Here is a 20,720-nt window from a genome sequence, read left to right as displayed (position 1 = left end):
GTTTCCACCAAACATCTGGCTCGTTCTCCAGCCTCCGTCTTCAGGATCCAAGGAAAAGAGATCAAGGAACAATTAATAGCCCATCGAGTCTCCTCGAAGCTCTCAGAAGTCCATTGTACTTTCCCGCGCTCCCGTTTCCACGGATTCCCACGTAAATCCCATTAGCAGTGCCCATTCCCAGTGGCAACGAGCATCTTGCTACCTTGCAGGGACGATAATCGCGGACGTAAACCATTCGCAGAATCCGTCTCGCATCGAGTCCTCATGCGTCCCCCGAACAATGCGGACGTCCCGGCCACAGGAAGATCGGAAGTAGCGAAACGAGGCTGGTCGGGCAATTTGCACCTGAATGTCTGGATCGCGTTCCTGGGGCCACGCAGCCGCGAAGTGCATTTAGACGGCCATTTCGGGCAGCATTCGGACACATGGTATCGCGCGAGGGTTGGGGAGGGGGGGGGTAGCATTTCAGGTGGGCTTCTCCGGGACAGCATCCGGCGTCCGAGAGCAAGGATGCGTGGGATGCTCGAAACAATGGGCATTATCCGGCTCGGACGACAGGGGATGGTAGGGGGAGGGTCCTGGGATTCTGGCAGGGTTCGAGGAGCTATAGGTATGCGGGGATGCCAACTATCATATAGGTATGCCGTGTATCCCTTCGCCTCCCTCGATGTTACTCTCCCTTTCTCTATCTATCTATCTGTCTATCTATCTATCTGTTCCTCCACCCCCACCCCCACCCCGTTAGGCTTCCTTCCTTCCTTCCTCCCCAGACCACCCTCTTCCAAGGGGTGGCATTTAATCACAGGAGCCCGCTGCCTGGTAATTCCGTCGGACAATGGCTGTTGACCTGCGTTGCCGGGGACGGCTACCCCCGGGCCTCTCACCCTTCCACGGTATTAGCGTGGATACGTTCCTCTTTGTTCCTCTTTGTCCTGCCATCAGCCGCGGGACACGCTTTCTCTCTTCTTTCGAGCAATCGTCGAAAACTGTGCTCGATCCATCAGCATCGATCGCCTGGTACGCCGGAGGTGTCCTGGCGGGTGGTTAATCAACTCTGATTTTGGGGTAATGAGGCGATTAGGGTGTGTGGTGGTTGGGGATGTTGATCTTCGATGGAATATGGTGGCCGTTGTCGTTGCTCATTGGTGGATTTCATACAAAATATTGGAAACGCGAAATAAATCGGGAGGACTACTTTTATTTCAAGGACATTTTTGCGAGTTCTCAAAGTCGTCAACATATTTTCGCTTGTTAATAGACTGCGGATTTTTATGCAATGTAACGCGTTAATTACAAGCTACGGGAACTACGTATGACTATTTATTTTGTGAATAATTGTAGTGAGTTGGAAATAATACAACTGCATTTTTAAATTCATTAAATGTTTCTTCTATTTTACATTTGACGTACTCATTTTTATTGGAGATGCATATCATCCGCAGCCTACTTATTAATATCGATTTTTTTCTCGTGTGATATCGCATCACACATCAAGACGAGTTCAGTGAGCCGCGACACCGGTGACCTTTCAACGACCTTGGACGAAAGCAAAAATCACAATAGTTTAAAAGACGTACGTTAAAAGACTCGCTATTGTAGCGTGTACCAGTACGAGTTCGATGACCCGCGACACCGGTGACCTTCGAATGACCTTGGACGAAAGAAAAATCACACTGGTATTTTCTCGAGTGCTTTTTAATAACGCCACTGTAAAATAGTTCCTACGGTCCAAGACGTTTCCCTTTCGCTAATTTCGCATCTTGTAGAGTCTAGATTAGCGCGAGAAGGTTGCGATCCGGTGATTAGAGCGCAACGAGACTCAATCGGCGCTCGTTAACGTGTAACCGGTAGCCCGACCGGCGAATTAACGCGATTAACGATTACAGAGCGGTTGCATGTTGCAGAGCGAACGGAGTCGTCCGATGCTCATCAACGCATTACTCATACGCGGTTGAGCAATTGCTACAGTTACGGCCGCGGCAATTGCTCGAGCAATTTATTTCCGCGGGAATCGACGACTTCGAAACGGAAACGGCGCCGGGCCGGTCGAGAGATCGATTTCCACGCGGGTCGATCGCGATATCCTCGCCGGACAATTCATAAACGCACCCTCCTGTTTCGGCCGATTCGAAGGGAGGCTGCACGGTCGTTTAATATCGCGATCCTGGCTGTGCGAAATCATTTTTGTCTCTACCCTTATTTGTGCGAATTTTTTATCCACATTTTTCATTTTTAAGCAAACGAGAATTCCTAATCTTCGAAGAACTGTTCCTTAAATATCGTGCATGTACATTTATTTCTTTCATTAATCATTTCAACAAGTCCAATATAGTACAACAGTAGTTTTCGGTTCTTGGAATATTTTCACTGTCCTTTTCATATACATTTATGGAAAAAATGGGTAGGTGAAATACAAAATAGAAAAAACGTCAGATGAATTTAATATTAATGGTGCATCATGTATAATCCTCTAAAATTATTTCCTTAAAACATTTTCGCAACTACTCAGCGGATTTGTACGTAAAATAAAACTCGTACATGCACATTTATTTCTTTCCTTAATCATTCCATCAAGTTGAAAACAATACAACAGTACCTTTAGGTTCTTGGAATATTTTCGTTGTTCTCTTGGTAGGTTCTCTGGGTAGGTGAAATACCAAATAGAAGAAACATTAGATGAATTTAATATTACTGGGGCATCATGTATAACCCTCTAAAATGATTTCCTTAAAATATTTTCACAACTACTCAGCGGATTTGTACGTAAAATAAAAATCGTACATGCACATTTATTTCTTTCCTTAATCATTCCATCAAGTTGAAAACAATACAACAGTATCTTTAGGTTCTTGGAATATTTTCGTTGTTCTCTTCGTATGGATTTATGGAAAAATGGGTAGGTGAAATACCAAATAGAAGAAACATTAGATGAATTTGATATTACTGATGCATTACGTATAACCCCCTAAAATTATTCCAGGAAGAAATCAATTTTGATGTGATTGATGCAAACAATTTTTATTTTGCATAACGCGCAGTCTATCGATGTTTCCCTGTTTTTATTTTGTATTAGGGTGCTTCGTTTAATGATTACGTGTACCTCATTTTTCAAATTGCCGCCGAGGACCGTTTTCGAAAGCAATGTGTCTAGGGGATGAAAATTTGCGGGGGCGGTTGCGTGTGCGCGAAACGGCGTCGGCCAATCTGAACGGCCTATCCTTCTCGTAATTGCCTGTAGATCCCGATCGCGATTACCCGGGAAATTAATACGGTTCTGGACCGGGAATTTATGCGACTCTGACGTGGATTATGCATATACGGCGGCCGCGGCAATAACCGCGTCGTAACGACGACGTTATCGCCCTGCGATTCTGAAATCGCTGCTTTCCCCGGGTTTTGTGGAAGCCGATAGCACCGGATCATCGCGATCAGCTTTGTAACGATTATGAACGGTGCTCTGTCAATTTTGGATGGGCACACCGAAGCCGCCACCATGGAACGGGGCGAGTTTGTATGCGGCTGGGTTACACGTTGTCCTCGGAAGAACTGATGGCAGTAATGAACAGCCCCGGAATTAATGACCTCCGCTGGAAATCGCGTTCGATGAACATGCGTTACTTTCGTTGATAAATGATACGCGTCCACGGTTTAAAAATGTATACAGATAACGCTGGCTACGGTATAAATTGTGCGAACTGTGCGGTCCAGAAATAAGGGATGGTCGCGATGAACCGTAGAAATGAAACTGTCTCATTTTTAATAAAATTTCAGTGTGGCTGTTAGATGGAAATCTTCTCTGGTTACTAGAATAATTATTGCTATGAAATATCGAGCGTATTCTAATTGAATGCTTTGCTCGTCTGAAGCTTGTTATTAACACATCATGCGCGGGACACGTGGAAATGCGTTTCTCGTATGTTGTCGGATGAAACGCGGACATGAATCTCCATCAGCATGAAATAGTATTTTACGAAATAACGATGGTCAAGGTAATTTCATCAGAACGGAAGCAGAAAGGATGAAATAAAAATTCGTGGCGCAATTGAATATTACAATGACTGTTTTACGTCGAAAAGAAGCTCAAAATATTCCTGTGAACGTCGATCACAATTGCAACATTATTTTTGAGGGGAGCGATTTTTTGGTATGCAATTGAAACTGCGGTTGCTATTGAAAAATTAGAAACTCCGCTGCGTAATTGACTGCTTTTAATTTCACGAAACCTATTCACCTCCTGGCAACATATATTTTATTTCCGAGGTACGATTAGATCTTAACGAGCACTTAATGCTTCTTTTTCTTTTCGAAGAGGTACGAAGAACAAGAACGTATGAGGGTCAAGAAAGCGGGCGAGGGATGATTGGCTGAAAAGAAAAATTTCAAGGGAGACCAATAGATGTGGATACAATTAGCCAGCCATTGAACGATAGAAGAGGAACACGGTTACACGTGTGTGTGAGGTTAGGGCTCGTTTTGGAAATAATTGCATCACTTCGAAGGGAAGTGAAAGGGAGTCCGGAGGATAAGGAGCGCATCAGGCGGCTTCAAGAGGGGAATGCTACCGCTGCCAGTAATGAAAGGAAGATTGCGAAGAATGAGAGGGCAGCTGAGATCTTATCGAGCACCAGGCTCCGCTGGGAACTGGTGGAAGGAACCCCGGGTCTCAGAAAATCAGCGCTCGACGTTTCCTAAAAATTATGATCTGCTTTCCGGCGGGAGACACCTGAAATAAATCGCAGGTGACAATCAAACGGCAACATACTCGTTCGAATTAATCCAGCGGGTGGCAGGGGATTCGCACTACCTGCCCCAATTGGTTAAATAAAAATCGCAAAACTGGTTCGTCTGTAAAAAATTCGTTTCCACTACTATCTCAATGCACTGCGCATTTTATTCCCCAATCATGTAAAGCGATAAAAATCGAATAACTTTCAAGAGCTTAATAAGATTAATACAACCGGTGGTAGAAGGTACATATTACTCGCTCGAATTGATTTAATAAAAATCGCTGCATCGTTATGTCTACAAAAAAATATCATTAGCAGCGTGCATTCTGTCCAGCAATCGTGAAAATCGTAAAGTCTCTGGCACTTGGATGAGCGATAAAAATGAAACGCCTCGCAGAAGCATAATGAAATTAATACAGCGCGTGGCAGGAGGTCCATATCATCTGCCCCAATTGGTTAAACAAATATCACATCACTGGTACGTCTATAAAAAAATCATTTGCAGAAGCAGTTTGACGCATAGCGCATTCTGTCCAGCAATCGTGAAAATCGTAAAATCTCTAGCACTTGGATGAGCGATAAAAATGAAACGGCTTGCTAAAATTAATGCAGCAAGTGTTAGAAGTTTATCCGATTTAGTTGAATAAAGATCGCAAGCACCGGTTCGCCTGGGAAAAAATCTTCTTGGACCGATTTCCAAATTGTTCGAAGATTTCAGTTTGGGTCGCGGGGATATTTTCTGGGGGAAGAAAGTCGTAAGGGTTAAAGGGTCAAGGATTCAATTACCGGTGAAAGAGAACCGTGCAGAATTGCACGAGGGAAAAACGAACGAGCGAAAGCGTCTCTAAAACGGCGTCGAAAGGAACCGGCGTATTTTTCCGCTGTCCCGCCGCGTCGGATTTTTGCCGGAGCGCGGAAACAAAAAACGTGGCCGCATAGTTTCGAAACAATTCCGTCGCGGAATTCCTCGACATCCGCGGCTAAAGGGCAATAAATTTGCCGCGCATTTTACGCGGTATGCGCCACTGCGAGGTACAGTCCCCGCCAGAAACGTCCCGCAATATTCCTGCGGCAATTAATACGTTAACGAGACAAATTATTTTGCTATAGCCGGGAATTCCCAAGCTGTACGACGGAGTACGTTTTCTCCGGGAACCTGGCGAGAACCTGGAAAAAATATTCGAACTTTAATGACTCTCCCGAGGACATTATCCTGCGAAGGATACGTCGTCGTTTGCGTCTGAAACTTTTTTAAAAGGCTCGCTGCATTTCCTTTAAGAATTATAAGCTGGATCTTTATGCGGGGTGGACATTTTCCACGTGAAACGGAAGTCGCTTCGAAACTCCTTTCGCTCTACAATTATTTTAATTCTCCAATTTTTCCATTCTTCTGATCTTCCTCCTGGTTTAGATCAGTTTTGATTCCTCATTTATAAAGACATCAAATTCAATCAATCCTCTCTTCTGTTCTCGATTAACTTTAATTAGAACGTTCGTATAAAACTTCTAGCAAGATAACGGAAAATTCTTTTGTATATTTTTCTACAAATTAGCTCGCAAGAATGCACGTTTGCATAACGTACTACGCTCAAGTGATATCTGTGTTGGGGAAGTTGAATATTTTACATGCATACAAGTGAATCCTTTTCCGCAGAAATTAGTGCTACAGCACAGATTTTAAATGACCTCCTCGTGTCTCTGAAATACACCGTAACCTCCCCAGGATTAAGGGATCACCAGGACTCTCAACCCTTTTAAGGTAGATTTTTCAAAGGAATATTTAATAATTATTTTCTAACGAGATGTACCGTCCCATGAGACTTTTACAATAGGATTATGCGCTTCAACAGATCCTAGAGCTGATGCCAAAGAAAATTTACCTAATGCGTAGATCTATTAAATAGTGAACCAATTTCAAAGTGCACGGTTTCGTCAGGCTTCAAAGCAGCAAAATCATTTTTTCATCATAATCTAGATGATAGAATGAGGCCTTTGGTTGCCTAGAAAACATTATTTTATTTTATCTGAAGTGCAATAATCCAGGAAATTAAACTATTGAAGTGACCCATCGACGATTTAGAACGAGTCGCACTGTTCGCAATTTTCCACTGCGTTGCCCTATTAAATTCACGTGGTTCGCCTTTTTTCTATTACAATATGACTGACAGAACGAAATCTCGTTTGCCCAGAAAAAAGTTATTCCATCTCATTCGGAGTTCGCTAAACGAGTTGCGGAAGTGAAGCGGCAATTTCGAACTGGCTCGTTCGACCGTAATTCAGCGAGAACAGCGACGATAACTCGGTATCGCAAATTCCGGGTCGAACATAGAGCGCGCTGTCCACATTTCGAGGCTGGAAGACAGTTCCAACACCGTGGCAATGGGGATCCGTAAATATCCGAGGTCTCCAATCCCGCGGGGACACTCCTCCAACATCTCCTTCAATCGTGGCGACGCGGCGTGGCGGCTAGACCTCGTCAAAATCTAAACACAGCCCCAATCTGCATACATTTTCTTACTCGGCGTGCGCAACACCCCCTGGCACAGCCACCATAAACCAATCCGGCGTCTCTCTACCCCCGGTGACTTTACAAATTGCGATGCAGCCGGTTACAAGTCACCGAACGGGCCGGACGTAAATAGCGCGCGGCGAAACGGCCGAGAGCATTATTTCTGCACGTGCACACGCGCCGCACTGTGGTCCCAAAATCAAGATTTACCGCCGCGGTGTCGATACGAGTCGCTCGTTTCAAAATTTTAAATCTGGCATCATAAGCGACGCTCAAGACGGTAGACAAATTTTTTAAAATTACGGGTTTTGAATTTTACTTTGGTTCCATTAACACTATTCCTACCGGGACCGGTCAAATGACCGTTTTTAAAATTTCGATTAGAATTTCTTATATACGACGTAATCGAATCGCCTTTAAACTTCACGACTTTTCCTAAAATATGCGTATAACACATTTTTCAATATTCACTTCTTTTTTTATTGTTTATTTTCTGAGAAAAATTTGTAGTCTGTCTTACCTACCGCGACCGGTCATTTCACCGGTAGAACGATTTATATCTTTTTGTAATAGTATTCTTTCAAAGACTCAATTCCAAAACTATAAAGTCGTTACAAACGAAAGGTAAGGCAGTTGTGGTATGATTTTAGCCGAAAAGTGCCATCCAGGGACTGCTTTACGGCACTTCAAAGTGTTTAGAGTTCTCGCTCGCCTATCGGCCTCGCGGTGTTTATTTGCCTGATTGATAACCGAAGCGGTCCAGAACCTCGGATTTTCTTACACCGTCTTATCTACTATGACTGTAAAATAAATAAAATCATAGCCGAAGGAGATGCCTAGACGTCTTCTCACGAATTCAAATCAGTAAAGTCTTGTGAGCTGAACAGAGAGCATCAAAACGTGAAAGTTACAAGGAGCATATTCGGCAGTCTTTTACTATTTTGTATTTTTATTCTATTATTATTCTACTTTTATTTTATATCGTATTACGTGTTATAAGTGTCATTTTCAAAAAAGTGAACAAACCAACAATACTTCGTAGTAAGTTTCACATTTTATCTTTTGTTCATTTTTTTATCCATCTTGATTTACATTTTTATATTTTAATTTTTATTTTATCCCTTGAATATTCATTCCCAAAATGTCAAGACGTTCGAAATCTTTGACATTGAAAATGACAATACGGAAAATTATGATCTATTTGAGAACGACTCGAACACCGATGAGGACGAAGAGAATGTTTCGAACGTACGTAGAGGACGAAAGAGAAGGAGATTTTTAATTACTTCCGATAGTGAGAATGAGGAAGAAGTAATCGAAACTGCTGTAGACGGAACTGTTTGGCAAGAAGTAAAAGAAGGGTCTAATCCTGGAAGAGCACCTATTCATAATATTTCTAGGGGAACATCAGGCCCAACAGGGTATAGTAAACGAAATATTATGCGGTGAAAACGGATAAAATATACATTATATACTCCTAAATAAAAGAAACTATATTTTTATACTGTCAAATTGGCTATTATCTTCATTCTATATTAAAAAATATAAGTTGTGCTAAAGACCGGTCGCGGTAGGAATAGGTATACATGAAGTGTCGGTAGGAATAGTGTTAAAGTGGTTGGAGAAACACGTTTTTATTTCACTCCTGAGTCTTGCAACTGATACAAGACTCGATACGAGTGACTTATTAAAACATTCAAATACAGCGTCAGAAGTAGACTGAATGTTATGCAAATTTGAGTTGTCTGCTTATAATCAGAAAAAAATGTTCGAATTTCATTAAAGAATTCTAGACTAGAGAGGGTAGAGTGTACAACGAGATGTGGCTGAGTATAGTCGGATAATCTACTTGTTGGAAACATTGGACAGCAAGTTGATAAAAGAAACCGCAATTATGAAGAATCTATTTAACACTAAACCTACCACGCCCGGTCGAATTGACCGGACTTTTCAAACTTCTGCATACAATTTCGTACACACAACATTATTAAATCGCTATTTATCTTTACGTATTTTGTTAAAGTATTTTTCAGTATTTATTTCTCCTTTTATTTTTTTCTTTTGAAGAAATATTTGTAGCCTGTCCTGCCTACCGCGACCGACCATCTGCTAATTCATTCAGCGACAAATTGACTATTATCTACGTTTAATTATATTAACAATAACTTTTTATAAGGACCGGTCATTTTTTCCGCGGTTGCAATAGGTGTACAAGAAGTGTCGGTAGGTGTAGCGTTAATGAATTTATATCTTTGGATACATATTATGATAAAAATGGCTAACAATCTACATAAATTCTCGTTGTTTTCATAAAGTAGTCACTTTCTACGCCCGTAGATCCGTTGTCAATCAGAACTAATGAACGTACCCGCTAACTATAGGCGTAACAAACCCCACGGGGGCTTAAAAACCAGGTTCCCCACAGAGACACGAGTCCCAACGCGACAAAATCCCGGCGAGCATAACGCAGATCGGAATTGAGCACGGAAAACACTTTGCCACTTAACGAGCGATCAAAACCGCGAGGGTCGCGCCGACATTTCGCACAATGTAGCGTCCCCCCGGTTCGATGGTAGCGCTCGTTATGTTCAGATCCCGCGATAGGGATCTCCTAATTACGCGGTGGGCCATCAAAGTGTCGGCGCAATAAGACAGCGAGCGGAAGAGAGGGGGACCCGCAGGAATGCGTTTCGTCGTGGTCGTAATTTAACAAGACATAGTGGTCGCGGACGAAAAAGAGCATGGCCGATTTGTCGGACAGTCATTTCGGAGCGATGATCTCGCCGTAGTTTGGGGGGGGGGCAGGAGGGGATTGCAGAACCGCCGGTTCGCTGTCGTCGCTGTAAAGTTTCGCTTAATTAAGCCCGCGGATTTAATTCCAGGACCGGGGCCAATTTTCCGCGAATCGTCATTTATCGGGCCGGGTTCTGCGAGCGTTATGCAAATCGGGGGCGCTCGGCATAATTCAACGGTGCCTCGCGGATTAAAGCCGGGCGTTCCCATGCAAATGTCGCGGGGCCCGTGCTAGACTAGCTGAAGGAACGTACCACGAAGACGACGACGACGAGCAGTACTGCTGTATCGAGAAACATTGACACTAGTTCCCCAGCGTAGGCTGGTTCGCGAACCAGAGACAAAGTTGTCTATACCTCGTTTTTGCTGTTTGATTTGCGCACAAGAAGGGATTGGACGCACTTGATTTAGAGGTCGCTCAGAATATACGGATCATGTTTGTTCATCTGCAGCAAGTTATTGCTCATTAGTAGACTGCGCTTCTGTACGTTGTAAAAATTGGAAATTGATGAAGAGTTCCAGAATAGCTGGATATGGTCTTCGAAATTTGTTAATGAAAGACAGAAATTTCTACCATTTTCTACAGAGTTTCTCCGACCAGTAGAATATTCAAGCATGCTCAGATACATCGTATTGTATACTGAGTATACTATACTCTAACCTCTGGAGCCTAGAATTCTTCAATGGAATTCGAACATTTTTTCTGATTATAAGCAGACAACTCAAATTTGCATAACATTCAGTCTACTTATGACGCTGTATTTGCATGTTTCAATAAGTAACTCGTATCGAGTCTTGTATCGATTGCAAATGATAGTTTCACCCATTTGCTGTCTAATTATGCGCGGACAATTAAAACTTGCATAAAATTCACAGTCGAAGTTCGAACATGCCCTCCAAGAGAATTATAATTCAGCCATTTTCTAAAGCGTCTCTTTTAAAAGTAGAATATCCAGTCATAATCAGACATACTGTACTGTACACTCTTTCCTCAGTAGCCTAAAATTGTTGAACAAAATCTGGGTGATTCTATTACCCAAAGTGTCTCGTTTACAAGTAGAATATCCGGTCATACTCAGACATTTCGAACATTCTTCAAGAAAACAGTCACATATCTCAGCAACGGTAAGTTTTAGGACAAATACACTTCGGTACTTTTATACTCAGAATACGCCAATCTATCGAAACCGAGCATAAAAAGTTAGACATACCATTTAACAAAACAAAGGTGACCTCTATATCTTCGCTACGCCTCCACTTGCAAGATTACCATTTATACCATACTATGTAGTTTCTTAAACCCTACAACTTCTGTAAGTAACATTTTCTCGTATTGTTTGAAACAACCAAGACATTCAAGTGGACATAGCTCGTGGGACACACTGTATATCACTGTACATTTTAGCACACTGGAATTCTGGAGAAAAAATTTGAGCAATGCTCCGAAGAAAATTGTGACCTGCTCTGAAGAATATTTTCCTCTAAACAATAAATCTCAGACGCCGAATAAGGTCGCCGCGTTGTGATATTCAAGTGTGACAAGCGCCGGCGCTGGGAATCGCGTGTAGCGCAGGATTCGCAGCGTTGCTTGAAATGTCAGCGAGCCCTCGGCAGTTGCCGATCACTGTTAAGAGGAGTGTTTTCGAGTCGCTTTTGTCTAGCTGCCTGGACCGGTTCGAGGGAGTAATAGCAGCCCTGCGACAGCAATCAGCCGCGCGCGATCAAGCGCGCGCGCACGTAGCGCGAAGATTTGTGTCCGAGCGTGTGTAATACATCTGTCTTGTGCGAACGGTACACGTGTCGTGGCCGTGGAAAAAGCGCGGAAAAGCCCCCCGGGGACCTGTTCGAGATTCGAATCTGGGTCTGCCGTGACACTGGGGAGATATCTAGACCTTCGTTGTCCCCCGTTGTTCCTCGCCTATCTGATACTTCTGTATTTACAAAGAGATCATTGATCGACTCGGCCGGCTAGACTGGTGTCTCTGTTGGACAATTAATCACGCCGATTGCTTATTCATTGCTTTATTCATCGTAAATACAGTGACTCCCAAAAATATTCGGACACTAGCTATAACTAACTTTACGACTTGATAATTCCTTTGTTAATGAAGCAATCGTCCCGGGAATTGTTTCTAGCAATAAAAGATCTATTAATGTTGATAAACATAAATAATTTATTTGAAAAATGTACATAAATTCCATAATAAAAATTAGTAAAAGAAATAATGTACCATTTTTGGCTCACAAAAATATTCGGACAATATTACTTTTTCAATTTAGATAATGTAATTTAGCATTACAACATTTGTTTAATACTTCGTGGCATAACCATCTTGTTTAAGAACATGTCTTAACCTGTTTGGCATATTGTTTGTAATTTTTTTTAAATATTCAACAGTTATATTCGACCACTCAGTTGCAAGTCTTTGTTTTAATTCAGCTATCGATGTAATTGGGGTTTTTCGAATTTTTCTATCCAATTCATCCCATAAATTCTCGATAGGATTAAGGTCCGGTGATTGGGGCGGCGACTGAAGAATTTTGGGGCAGCGGTATAATAAAAATTCTTGCACAATACGTGACTTGTGCTTGGGGTCGTTGTCTTGGTAAAACTTAGAAGTATTATTAAGCCCCATCTTTTCAGCACTTTGAATTAAATTATTTTTGAGTATATTTAAATAATGATTTTTGTCCATGATACCGTCAATAAACACTAGGTTACCGACTCCATATGACGAAATGCAACCCCAGACCATTACGCTGTCTCCGCCGTGTTTCGCTGTACCTCTTGTATTTTCAAAATTAAACTCTTTATTCGCTTTCCGCCGCGCCATAGTTCTTCCGTCGGAATTGTACAGATTGAATATGCTTTCACCAGCAAATATGACATCCTTCCACCACGTCTCAGCCTTAGAAATTAGCTCTCTTGCAAAGGTTTTTCGTTTATTCCTATTCTTTTCGTTGATAAATGGTTTCTTTCTAGCTACTCTTCCATTGTAACCAGCTTGCCTCAGCACTCTCCGAACTGTTTCGGCTGAAACATTTTTGGAGCTTTCGCCTAATAGTTCACTAACTAGTTTTGGAGCACTTAAGCGCGGATTTTTGTTCACTTTCCGAATAATTTTGCTTTTCTCCCTCGTACATAAGAGACTTGGTATTCCAGTTTGCGGAATAGAATCAATGCGATCCTCAATATAAAATCGTCGACAGATATCTGCAGCAGTACTCTTACTTATACGAAGCATTGCACTAATTTCGCGATAGGCGTTTCCTTTTTCTCGATGAAAAATTACAAGCTGTCGCACATCGAAACTCGTATTCTTTCCATTGCGACCCGTTTTGAACGAATTCACGTTTACTACTGACAGTAGTGAGGTGGCATGGACATCTAATGGTCCACGAGATTCTGTTTATAAACAAACGTTTTCCCGATCTTCGAATATCGCGTCCCCAGATGGCGATTGCCAGAGAAATATAATACGTTTCCGAATATTTTTGTGAGCCACAAATGGTCCATTATTTCGTTTAATAATTTTTATTATGAAACGTATGTATATTTTTCAAATAAATTATACATGTTTATCATCCTTAATAAATGTTTTATTGCTAAAAACAATTTCCAGGGCGATTGCTTTATCAACAAACGAATTATTAAATCATAAAGTTAGTTGTACCTAGTGTCCGAATATTTATGGGAGTCACTGTACGTCTCTGTAGACACGTTGTTGCTCGCTTGTGGAAAATTTGTGGAAACGGACGTGTGTGTACATTTGTTTCAGCTTGATTGATCATCGAAGTACAGTGATCGCATACAATGCGTATGGTTCTTCTTTAATGTATTCAGAATTGAAGTGGTACTCTTTTACAATGTTTGGTTCGAAAACCAGCCAGAAAGCTGACTTTTAGAACGTAATTACGTCTGAACCGTTGGAAAAACATGGGCCCGCGTAAAATGTAATTTTGTCAGCCGACCGCCAATATATTATCATATTTATTGCGTCCAAAATCAAGGTAGAAACTCGTCTACCTTTAATAAAACCTCCATTTCACAGTGCCGCACGTTCGCATTTTCCATGAATGTATAAAATTCGACAGAGCGGGCGCGCGCAGAAAAGGCACAGAGATTAATATTGCTTGTAAAAGACACGACGATAAAAGCTAATTTCCATAAAAAGTGGTCCAGAGTTCCGTACAACAGACTCGTTCGAACCTGCATTTCAGTTTGTTCAATAAATTCATGCAACGAACACATCCGCACAGATGTTTCTAATGAATTCTATTAAAATCGCATTCGATGCTAACGCGACGCGACAGCTCCGCCATTGTCGGCAACCCATGCGAACGAATCATGGTGAAAATTAGCACAGTTCCCGTACAATTTTTTACTGAATGTGTGAAAGCAACATCACAGGGATAACCAGGAGGCTAGAAAAGCAACTGTCAAAATAAATCTGTTTGTTCTTCTCAAGACATCTTCTCAAGTTTTTCTGATGTTCCGTGACTTCTACGACCATCAGCGTGGTAATGAACGTGTGAAATTACCTGTGGGATTTTCTCCCGAAAAAGCAGTAATCAATTCCGTTCCCAGAGGTCCGATCGGCGCGGATAGCTCCGGTTATCGTTAATCGGTCTCTCGATCGGCCCGTGGAAAGATCAGAGCCTGGAAAGGTCAGGTGCGCTCGTTCTCTCCCCCCCCCCCCTCTCTCTCTATAAAAGAGAAAGTCGGGGCGAGGTGGCGCGGCTCGCGCGCACGCCGCGCATACATTAAGCTTGGCGAAGGTGAGAGGGTAATTTGTTAATACGCTAAATTGCACCACCGCGGCGCGCCGCGGCCGAGGAGGGTGGAAAGTCGCGGGAGAAACGAAGCGGATCGTGGCGGAGCAAAGCGGAAAGGAGCGGGGTCCCGAGACATAAGGCGGGTAATCGGCTTTTGATTCCGCCTTAAGTTATGGGCCACGTCGATCGTACGTCATTGCCGGTGCCGCGGCGAACTATCGGCTTCGTCGAGGATTTATGGCGGGTTCACAAGACCGACGCGGCCCCCGCGAAAGGGGAAACAACGTGAAAGGGGCAGAAAAAAGGGGCGGAGGAGCCGCCGCCACCGCGATTACCGCCTAATGACCGTGGCATTTCTGCCTCGAGGATACGAACCGGCCACGGCCCCGATTCAAAGCGATCTCGCACGCTCTCGACTCGCCCGTTTAATGGCCCCGCGGCTGCGATAAAGTGATTTTCTTTTTTTTGCCGGGGTCGAACGATTAGGCTAGAACGGGGGCCGTTGTTGCGAATATAATTACCGGGGGACCAGCTTTATCTCTTCGTTTATCTCGAGTTTTCGAGATACCGCGATTCGAACGATTCGCGAACCAGCGTCAGCCGTGACGCCGTTATTCGAGCTTGTTTCGATTGTCCATCGTCGGTGCCAGCTGTGGAGCACTTTGTATGCTAATTCGATACTTGACTGATTGCTATTGAAGTCTCTAGAAGTGCCCCGTAGAAAAGAAAAACAGTACCTCCAAGCACACTTCCGACGTTCCGCGATTCTATGGCGTTTAACTATGGCCGGTACTAGCAGTGGACTGCTTTGCATGGTGATTTCGACATTGACTAATTGCCATCGAACCCTCTAGAAGTATTCCGTACACTCGAACTTTACACGTTACTTATCTTGGATTACTTAACTTCGTGATACCGTATGAAACAAGAACCCAGAAATCTTCTTTTAAAGAATAATCACGAAAAAAAAAGCGAGTGGATCATGTTTCTGAGGGTGGTACGATATGTTCAAATAAATCGAGTTTCATCCACTGCGTTCAATTTTAAATTCCGAGTTTCGGCCGTGTCAATTAAATCGCTTTGATCCTGTGAGAATTTTGAGAATTGATATTCTACACTGAATACGTTAACCTTTACGCCAATAGTTCTCGATTCCGCTGATTTATATTGCATTCTTGAATTCGTGCCACAATAATTGTATGCTATGCAAGAACAATCGCATTACATATTTCCCAACTGTTTCGAACAGGTTGGTGCAAAAATTACACAGGAGAATACAATTGATTTAAACGATACCTGTACCCAGTTTTGAAATAAAAGAAACTCTTTCGGCCATAAAGGGTTAGGCAAGATAGTCACGAACTGCTTTGTCAGCCGGGAAAACAGTCGGCCAAGCGAAAGATTAATTGCGAGGGGTAATTTATTCTCAAACGAGTATTTCATTTGCGCCGATCTTGATTGCTCACGAAATTATTACACGATCGTGTGCCCGTAGGCACTGAAAGGAGAGATGCGGATCGTATGAGTAAATGCTTCGTTCTGCGTTTCCTTATTTACTTTTGCACCGGCGGAGAGCGTGATTTAGGGTGGTAAAGCCACTCGCGAAGTGTGCAGTAGGTTTGATTGCACCGGACTTCTCTGCATGTTAAAGCCGTAATCCTCTAACAAGTCGCGAATTACCCTTATCTCGAATATTCGCTGGTATTAATTACAGCTTTCAGTCTTTCGCTACTCCGGGACGCGATAGTCAAACGGACTGTATGCAATTTAGACTAGATTAGACCCCGTGATCCCTCGTTTTATCATTTTTCTCGCTACTTTCAGGGTCTGATGGATAGTATCATTTTACACCCCATTTATCTACAATTCCGCCAAGAAATTCTTTCTGCTTCTTCAAATATTTTCTGTTGTCAGTAATACTTGCAAAACTTCTAAATTTTATTACTATCACAAAAATGAACGGATAAGCTATATACAGGTTGTTCATTTGAAAACTCTCCAGCCGAATATCTGGAAAAGTATGAAAGATATTAAAAAAGTTTAAAACACGTGTCCAAGGATTTCGAATGATGTTCAGAATTTGAGAATCGTCTATATTATTGTTTAGAAAACAACGGAGAACATTTTGAAAATTTGTCGCAGTATAAGTACGACTCGCTCTACTTTCCTCTAAATATCTCTGAATCTAGTGCGCGGATAAAAAAAGTATCATACGAAAATTGCTGGTCTTTTTACGTACAATAAGATCCCATAATAAAGAATATAGGTTCCCTTTTGAAAAAACAAAGTTGACCTTCAAATGACCTCGTCATTTGACTCGTCCTTTCCCCTTCGAGATCCTTAGACACGTGTTTTACACTTTTTTAATATCTTTCATACTTTTCGAGATATTCGGCTGGAAAGTTTTCAACTGAACACCCTGTATAGTCTAGAATACAGTGAATTCTCGATATATGTCAACAACACGGGTCTTGCCAGCGTCGTGTATCGTCCAGGAGACCGAGGAGTCCGAGGCCTCTCTATACGCCGCGATAGTGGGGATAATTCCGCGACGTTTATCATCCAAGCCTTGACGACATATACAGGGTGTCCCAGCTAACTTGACCACCTCGAATATCTCGCTTAGTGTTAGTGATAGAAAAAAACGTTATAGGACAATATTCGCCTAACCTAAGGGGCAACATAATGATTCGGAAAAAACTTTTTTCAAGGTCATTTTTTTCTAGATATCAAGGTCATCAAATTTTTTTTTAATGGAACTATATATTTTTTTATCGCGATGTAACAGTAGAGGTGAAGACCTGTTCAATGACATATTATACAATGACCTTCGTGTGACCTTGGGTATGAAAAATCCAAAAAACCGAATTGGCTTGGTGTTAATGGTACACTAAATGGTAACAAATATGCCAATTTTTTAACTGAAGATTTGCCTCACCTATTGGAAGAAATACCATTAGCTCGAAGGATCGACATGTGGTATCAGCATGACGGACGTCCGGCACATAACTCAAGAATAGCCAGTCAAATATTAGACGAGAAGTTTCCTCAACGTTGGATTGGGCAAGGCGCGAACGTTTTATGGCCTCCGTGGTCACCTAATCTAACTCCGTTAGATTTCTTTTTATGGAGAACACTTAAGAGTACTGTTTATGAACATGTTCCAACAACAGCCGAAGATATGAAGATGCGTATTAGAACAGCATGTTTGAATATTAGCAATGAAGCTATTAGAAGAGCCAAAGAATCATTTATTTTCCCTATACACCAATGTATTGCAAACAATGGTCATCATTTCGAACATTTATTGAAATAGAGTAGTTCAATCAAACCAATTAGTGTAGTAAATATTTTTGGATTTTTCATACCCAAGGTCACACGAAGGTCATTGTATAATACGTCATTGAAGAGGTCCTCACCCCTACTATTACATCGCGATAAAAAAATATATAGTGCCACTTTTAAAAAAATTGATGACCTTGATATCTAGAAAAAAATGATCACTAAGCGAGATATTCAAGGTGGTCAAGTTAGCTGGGACACCCTGTATACAGAAATCACTGTAGATATAACAATTCCCCAACCGCCTCCCTGCAAGTCTGCAAATCGTTCTCCTCTCCGTTTAAGTATTCCCTATCAACGCTCTCAAATTTCCTAAAATTTACAATCATCCTCCGGAAAACTTCCCGAACACGCTATACCCGATCTAGTCTAGATAGAATCATTTCTCACCCCCTAAAAAAGCATTATTCTCCGGTCACGTCCGATCGAGCGTATTCCGATCACCGTGATACGAAGCGACGGGAATAAATGGGACCGCAAACAGTTAATCGATGCCTGTTATATTTTAATAGACGTGTCGTTGAATATTCATTTTTAATCTGACCCGTCCCGAGAACAAACTCACCCCCCACCCCTCCAGGGTGTCTCCTTCGCCCGGGTTCCTTGGCGATGTTCCGGGGCTCGATCTAATCGGTTCCTCTTCTTTATTGAACGGCGTATCATATTAACGAATTGCCGGCACGCTTAGACTACCTTCAGGGGGGGGGGGCGTTATACATTCCGCCAGTCCAAACTTTAAAGTTCCGTGCACGTGCATGCTAATTCGGCCCGCCGCCACCGCCACATTTCGTCCTCTCTCGCTCCCGGAATCGCCCGTCCAGATAAATGTTTTTACGACGGCCAAGGAGGGCGATCGCGTACATCGTTTCCGTCGCGATACATTTTTTACCGGCGCGATCACGCCACCGGTAATGCGAATGTGTACGGCGATGGTTTATGAAGCGACGGTACCGTTCCGCCGTCGCGATAGCCGCTCTAAAGTGGATCTTTTAGCCGTGAACGTTACTCCGCCGAACAAACGGCCGAGCGAAATATTTCCTTCTTCGCGATGGGCGTCTCCTGCACCTCGCTTTTCCCTCTTTTTTTTTTTTTACCAGTGGGAGATATTCGCTATAGCAATCACTCCGTTCGCTGTTCTTTACGAGAACCTTGCTGTAAGTACAGCGCGAGCAACGTAACTCGATCGCAGATAGAAAACGTTTATTTCGATGGGCTATCGTTGCGACCAGTAGACGGATTTCATGCATTCACAGCCAAAATGAGTGAATGAGATTTAAAACTCTGGCAGGGTCGACCGGTTAACTGTGGAGTTTAATTTGAAAAATCCCTCACGGGGCGCGGAATTAAAATCAAGCAATGCGGAATATATACGCCGAACGCGGGCCAAATGCCGCTATTATACAGGGTCATCCGTTTTTAAACGGCCAAACGTCAACCAGCTATAGAGGACCCCAAATGAAACAACTTTCACCCCTAACACTTTTTTTGATTCGGTCTTGATTTTTAGATAATTGCAAAAACCCGTAATTTTTTGCGTTCACTTAAGATTAAATATATTAGGACTGCAGTTATGTATCTTGATGATTTTGCCTTTGTTTGGTTTCAAATAAATAGGGGCATCTTTTTTATTGAGTCAACTTTTTTGTATGACATTTGGATTTTGGTTTTTTTGACAAGGGGCACGCCGTGGAGACTGAATGAAATAACTTCGAATCAAAAAAAGTGTTAGGGGTGAAAGTTGTTCCATTTGGGGTCCTCTATAGCTGGTTGACTTTTGGCCGTTTAAAAACGGATGACCCTGTATATTTGACGAAAACAGTAAAACAAAATGAGAAAGAATTACGTTTTTATTCGAGAGGAAATTAACAATTCATTAACGTTAACCGCGCCGCAATAGAGTTTCGGATTGACGTGTATACACGTCGAACGCGCCTAACTGGTTCAGGGAGTTTAAGAATACCGGTGTACTATTTTCATCTTCAATTTAATAGAAAATAATGTATTTAATGTTATTTAATAATTTAAGAACATTACGATATTTTATTCGATTCCTGCAATCGGTGGTAACAATTTTTATTTTGCATGAAGATCTAGCGATGAGTCTTCTAGGAAAAGATTTCACTACAGTAAATTATTTCAAAAGTCGAAGATTGCAATAGAATCGATCAGATTCACACTACAAATTAAAGCAGTTATTTGTAGATCCCCGAGTTTGTTGGCTCACCAAACACGTTTCTGATCCGTATCGAAACGTTCGTGCAACTATACATATGTTGCTCGGGAGATGATCGAGTAAGTCAGTCCCGAAGGTTGTCCATTACTTCTTCATCTCGGCGATCATAGATTGCCGGCGATGTTTACGAACGGGAATCTCGCGATTCGATTTTCATCAAACCCACCCCCCGCGTAAGGTCTCCGTGCAACGAACGACGCCCGATTCTTCAGCAACCGAAACTAATCTTCGCAGCACGGTGGACGGTACTTCACTGTCAACGCGGCCGTGACAATACAATACCGGATCGACGTTTCTTTCTCTCCCGATGCCTTCCCCTTCATCTGTCAACATCAGATCG

The sequence above is a fragment of the Halictus rubicundus genome, chromosome 2 (assembly GCF_050948215.1).
Source record: "Halictus rubicundus isolate RS-2024b chromosome 2, iyHalRubi1_principal, whole genome shotgun sequence".
In the NCBI taxonomy this organism is placed as follows: Eukaryota; Metazoa; Arthropoda; class Insecta; order Hymenoptera; family Halictidae; genus Halictus; species Halictus rubicundus.
Note: the sequence above shows the minus strand (reverse complement) of the source record.